Source organism: Lepidochelys olivacea, assembly GCF_965140295.1.
Source record: "Lepidochelys olivacea isolate rLepOli2 genome assembly, chromosome: 19".
In the NCBI taxonomy this organism is placed as follows: domain Eukaryota; kingdom Metazoa; phylum Chordata; order Testudines; family Cheloniidae; genus Lepidochelys; species Lepidochelys olivacea.
This window is the reverse complement of record NC_140429.1, coordinates 3,881,520-3,887,877: the sequence shown is the minus strand read 5'-3', so window position 1 is coordinate 3,887,877 and position 6,358 is coordinate 3,881,520. Positions and strand designations below refer to the sequence as shown.

General features: G+C 43.0%; 1 long non-coding RNA gene across 1 annotated transcript; it reads left to right on the top strand.

Annotated features, from left to right (window-relative positions):
• Positions 1–219: 219 nt before the first annotated feature.
• Positions 220–5,815, top strand: LOC311510212. Its single transcript, XR_014709048.1, has 3 exons — positions 220–311; positions 2,535–2,657; positions 4,102–5,815. It is a non-coding gene; the product is annotated as an uncharacterized lncRNA (long non-coding RNA).
• Positions 5,816–6,358: the final 543 nt, after the last annotated feature.

Here is a 6,358-nt window from a genome sequence, read left to right as displayed (position 1 = left end):
GTCCCTGTCGCAAGACCTTATTGACAAAAATGCAGAAGGGCATCTGTTTGTGGAGGGAAAGCTAGAATATTTCCTTTTGAGTTCTGCTTCCTTCTTTCAATCCACCTCCCATCAGACACTTCCCGGGCATCTCTCTAGCAGGGAGACTGAAGCAGCTGCCTTTTTTTGTTTGCTAATCAGGGGAAGGTTGGGGGAAGGGGATGTTATTCAGTGACAAATCCAGCCCTGCAAATCTGGGAGGCGTGCGAGTGGGGAGTTTAAAGGTGAACTGCAAAGAAAAAAATTATGACCCTGCCATCACTCCTATGTTCGTGAGTATATGACTAAGCGCTTGCTGAATGCATTTCTTTTTTAAGCTTGGCTTCTGTCCTTTGAGTCTACTTTGTTTCCATGCTTGTTGTCGCTCCCCTTTGTCTTCAGTGCCTCAGGAGACCTTGATTAGTGTAGGCCCGTGACATCACTAGTGCCATGGAAATGCAAATCAGCATACTGTAATCTGAACTCCTGCTGTCCCCGCAGTCTGCCAGCTTCCTTCTCCCCACCAATGGTGCCCTGTGCTGGGAGGGTTCTGAGACAAAACAATGGTAACTGTGTAAAAGAAAAACAAACCTAGGCTGCTCCCTGCATTTAATTTCCTGCTTTCTCTCCTGGGCAGCCGCGGTACAAAGGTTGTGTCTACACTAGGTTTTTTTCTGAACTATTGCTCTCCATTGCTAACAAGGATGCAGCCCCACCTGTGGGATGCAGGGCTCCAGGAGGCCACCAGCATTTTAAGCACCGTGTAATCTAAAACTACTATCTCAGAGCAAATCTAGAGACTGCCAGCACCTTGTCTACACTAGAGCGGCCACTGCAGCTACTCTGGTGGAGCTAGACAGGAGCAAAGGCTACAAGATCCATAGACAGTCTAAACTTCAGCTGCTAGATCCCACGAGCTTCTGCCTAGGGGGACAGCCCTCATTCAGTCTTAGTTCCCCTTTCCCTGCTGCCATCCTCCTCAGAGCCTGTGAACACTGTCCTCTCCCCACATCCTACCACAGGCAGGAAGGCCCAGCCTCTGCGCATTGCTGTCCCCTCCTCTCAATGATCCGGTCCTGAGACCCCACAGTCCCTTGCTGGTGCCATCCCCGCCTGTGCTTGAAGGGTGAAATGACTGTGAATAGGTGCTTTCCCCTGCCAGGTGTGCCTCCCCAGCAATCCTCTTAGGTCAGGTCTTCACTGGAAATGTTAGTGATATAGTAATATGCATCCGATGAAGTGAGCTGTAGCTCATGAGAGCTTATGCTCAAATAAATCGGTTAGTCTCTAAGGTGCCACAAGTCCTCCTTTTCTTTTTGCGAATACAGACTAACACGGCTGTTACTCTGAAATAGTAATATCAGTTAGGGATATAGTATTTTGGTGACGTTTCTATACCAGCTAAAGTCCTAGTGCAGACACAGTTATACTGGCATAGAAGTGCTTTGGCTGGCATATCTTATTTCGCTTGCTGAACTAGTATAAGCTAGACTGGCAAAAGCACTCTGTGTACAAACTGTGTGTACACTAGGCGGGTTTGCATGTATAGCCAGGTTGGTATAGCTATACCAGCACATCTTTTCTAATGTAGACCTGGTACTTCATTCACCTCCCTCTCACTGGCAGAGCAAACCTTAGCTCCTCCCCACGCTCCCAACCCTCTCCTCCAGGTTCATTTGCATCCCCAATAATAGTTACAGATTTTTCCCTAACATTCACCCACTCCCTCCACCTGCTGCTATGCTGGAAGGAGAGGGGGGGCCAGGAATGCCAATCCCACAACCCATCGTGTTGCCTGAAAGGAGACAAAACAGTCCCAGGCTAACCGCCACATTTCCTACCCCAAGAGTTCCCTGCTGGTCTGTGGAGTGATGGTGGTTATTGAAACAATTGGACACTATGGCATGAATGGATCGAGTGGCTGCTGGCTGGTAGTGGGAGGAGTAAAGGTAGGGGAAATGCAGTGCTGTGAATAAAAAGAAGGCCTTGCGCAGGGTGGCAGGCTTGAGGAGAAGGAAAGAGATTGCACAGCTGAGCTGTCCTGTGAGTTGGTTCGGAAAGCAAACCAAATACCCAGTCAGGATGGTGTATTGTGTGTTTTCCTTTTGTACTAATGGGCAGAGTAGTGGCAAATTCTTTTACCACTTCCCTTCCAAGGGGAAAATGAGAGCAGCATGGACTGAGGTTCGCAGAAGGGAAATGAGCTGGAAGCCAAGTAAAAATAGCATGCTCTGTGAAGATCCCTTTGATGAATGTGATTTCTCAATGATGGCGGACATGGCATGACGCTGTGGATACAAAAGAAACCCTCTGAAGAAGAAAGCTGTCCCCAGACTGAGAATACGAGCAACTGCAGGGCTGGCAGCAGGGAGTAGAAGTCTGAGCTCCAATAGAAAGCATTTTTGTGTGGTAAGGGTGTATGTTCAGCGTGACAAGCCACATGGCAAAAATGGTTTAGGAATGATTTGTATTGCAGGCAAGACTCCAATGTAACATTTCTATATTGCATTTCCCAGTCATCCACGAATGCAGAGGTGGATCCAGCGCGTGCTGATGAGAATGCTAGTCCAGGTGTTTCCGAACTTTCTGGGGCAGATGTCAGGAATGTAAAGAGCACTGCAGTGCGAGGACAAGCAACAGTGAGTACAGCTGAGGAGGTATCTCTTTAAAGGGGATTCTCTCACACTTCGAGCTTTCCATAAAAGGGAAAATCAAAGTCACTATTTTTGCTATTAAAAACTATAGGGAAAAAAATGGGTTTGATATAAATAAGCAAAATGAAGCTGAACCCTCCCTATTAACACTGAACCTAAGAGACCGAACTCAAACATCCTTTCCAGATCACTCCAACAGGAGGTCACTAAAGGAAGGTCTTTGCTGAGCAACTTTTCTGTCTAATGTAATTTGTCTAGGTTTGTGTATCAGGCTCATCACCATCATATCGGAGTGCCTCTGTATTATATAAACTTGTGGGACAGGAGCTCTCTCAGCCACAGATTTCTCACTGGAACTGAGTGAATAATTGAGTTTTGGGTTTGGTGGCTGAACCAAAACTCTGGAAGAAAAAAAAAAGTGTTTCGACCTGAAATGAAGTTTTTTGTTTTATTGCTTACATTTCAAGGTTTTTTTTACACTTTGAATGTTGTTTTTTTTTTAAAAAAATATAGCTAAATTTAGAAAGGAAACATTGTTTCAGACAAAAAGTGAAAACGTTTCCTTGTGAAAATGTCAAAACAAACTATTTAGACTTTTAAAAAAAATTCAATTTTTTATTCAACCAAAACTATTCACCAAATTCATTCATCGTTTAATTGGCCCCAAAGCTGCATTTTTCAGTGTATAGACTATTTGACCAAAATTTTTCTCCCAGACCTATTTCTCATCCCTCGAAAATTGACCTGCTTGTTTGCTAATACAGCAGTAAATGTTTTATTCTATAGAGACGTACAGTTCTGTTAACTCCAAACTTCCATTTTTTGAAATCGCAGCTGTTCATATATTGTCCTATTAAGGTCCCAATGTTTCAAAACTGAGCTCCCAAAGTGTACACAGTGTGCTCCAGAGCCATGCTAGCCATGATTCTTCCAGGTAATCCCACAAAATAAAGCGAAGATGCTCACAGAATCTGCCTCTAAATTTGGAAGAAAACATTATTATTGTTATTTATTTGTATTGGATCAGGACAATTTAACACTTTTAAATGGTCCAAGTATTTGCAGCTGCAATTCTTTGAATCAAATTGAGTTAAAATAGAGGAAGGAGTGCATAGATAAGAATGTGCAATGCCGAGGGGTTTATTTGGATGATCCACACTCAGCTATTCATGTCTGCAGGTATGTGGAATGATCATGCATTCAATTCATTGAACTGCAGCCTGCACATGATTGGAATTTCACAATCACTTTTTTTAGAAATGTCAATAATTTAAAGACAAATGCTCTTAAACAGAGGTGTGCCATAGGCTATGGTTTGGGTTTTTTTTCCTGTAAATTAAAACCAATTATAAATCAGTATACAACTGAGCCCTCACATCTGTCTACCTGTCTAATCTACCTGTCTGTCTATGTTTTTTTTTCTCTATAGTGTCCATCACCACGTAATCTAAGTCCTGAAGTGGAGTGTTTATTTTCACACAGAAAAGTCATAGTTAAGTGGAGTTTCGCTATAACAGGAGAGAGCCTACCTGGTTATTGCTCCCACTTCCTCAGCCCAGGAACAGTGGCAAGGGCTTTCTTCACCCCTTGCATTTTCAGGGGGCATTATCAGTTTTGTGTGTTGTTGCTACCAGTGGGAAGCAGCTGTGGCAAGAGTAATCCAGTTCCTTTTCATTCCAGCCTAAAAACAGATGCACCAAGAGTGGGAGTCAGTGGATGCCATATTAGCCTTTTGCCATGGGATATTGTCTACTTCTCTTAACCCTCCTCTATCACCTAGGCCTGATCCAAATCCTATTTAACTTCCACAGGGTATGTCTACATAGCACACTAAGTCCAGGCTCTGATTCAGATTTGAGCCTAAGCTCCCGTTCCATTCACACACAAAATCAGTCTAACTCGGGTCAGCAAGCATATAGGACCCGGGTTCTAGGATTCTCCTATTGTGTTGGGACAGAGCTTGAATCTCTCTGTGACTCAAGTCCAAGCCCTGTCATTTTGCAGTGTGGATACAGCTCAAGCCACAGACCTGAGTCACAAGGTCAGCCTACTTCAGTATGCATAGCATTACCATGGCTAAGAGACTCATATTCAGCAATTGTAAACCCAGGTTTACAATGGAGTGTGGATGCTCAGGTCAGTGGTGCTGGAACAATTTTTATAGTGGAGGTGCTGAGAGCCAATGAACCAAACTGTAAACCCTGTATATAATCGAAACCACTTAAAGCCAGCACCCCTAGTTCCAGCACCTATGGTTCACGTGTGGGCTTGGAAACACACTCTACAAGCACAGGTCTTATAGACCTGGGCTTACAATGCAATATGGACATACGCATAGATTCCCGTGTGCTGATCAGGCCCCTAGAGCAGGGGAGTGGGCAGGTGGTAGTCTCTTTGGAATGCATCTATCTGGTATGTGGGAAATGCTGTATGCCAGGGGACTTAGCAGAGTGGCATCTGAGCACACTGGAGTGAAAAATTACTATTAATGGAGTGACGCTTCATTATAAGAAGATTGAAAGACCACAGAAATGTACTGATGTAATTTAGGACTTTCACTCTACTCCACTGGTAACAATCTTACCTATATGCTGCTGCACACGGTTAACTTAAGATGTGATTTTAAATGGATTTAATTAAACCAGTGCCCAAGGCTGTGTGGAAACCCTTATGTCAGTTGAAACGGCTTATTTCAGTTTATCTTAAATCAATTAGGAACAAGTCTAAGCTACATGAATCTAAGTCATTCTTAAACCAAAATAAGAGTGTCCACATGCGGGTTGGCACTGGGTTAATTAACCCAGCGCAAATCTTTGTGTAAGTAAAGCTAGAGTTTTACTATAGCTGAGCAGCGTGTCCTGCAGTATTTTTGGAAGAACAGAGTTATACACAATCTCATATACAAATTTTAATACAAACATGGTTAATGTTAGGTGCAAGATTAAGCCAAGTTGTGGCAACTTTGAAAATTTGTCCCATCAGTTTGCCTACTCCATTCTTAAGAGGGGCTAATGCAAGACTGTACTTTAGAATCTATGCTCCAAGGCTCTGCCTGATCTAGTTTTAAATGTCTCAAGTGACACGATTTTCCCCACTTCCAGTGGGAGATTATTCCACAAAATAATAAACCTCACTATCAGTAACACCGTACCAATACAAGAAAATCCTTTATCAGGCACACTTGTTAACAGCACATTGTCTTGTAACATTCAATTTGAATGACAGGGCCTATTGCTAACAAAAAATATTACTCAGTGTTTTGTGTGCATTTTCAGTATAGTGTCAGATCTGGGGGCTTATGCTGACATTTCCTCAGCTCCTCAGTTTACTTCTTTGATGAGAAAAACATAAGAAGAAAAAGCTTATTGTTCCTGTCGTTGTGCGCTGAACAACTCATAAAAAGTGTCACAGTACTCTACAGCATTGTTCCAGACACGACAGTGCGCAACATCAGTTTTGCAAACACTTGTGATTTCATTGAGCATCTGGGGATATTTCTTAAAGCCCCAGCTCCTCGAGTCATGTGATTACATAAAAATCTCAGCTTTCATTTCAAGCTCTAGCCCTAATGATTGTGTAGCAAAGTTTGAAGATGTGATCCCTATGCAACTTACAGGCTCAGCAACCAAAAGTCAAAGAAAAAGAACTTCACTTTTTTTTTAAATAATAATTTTTAAGACAACTTC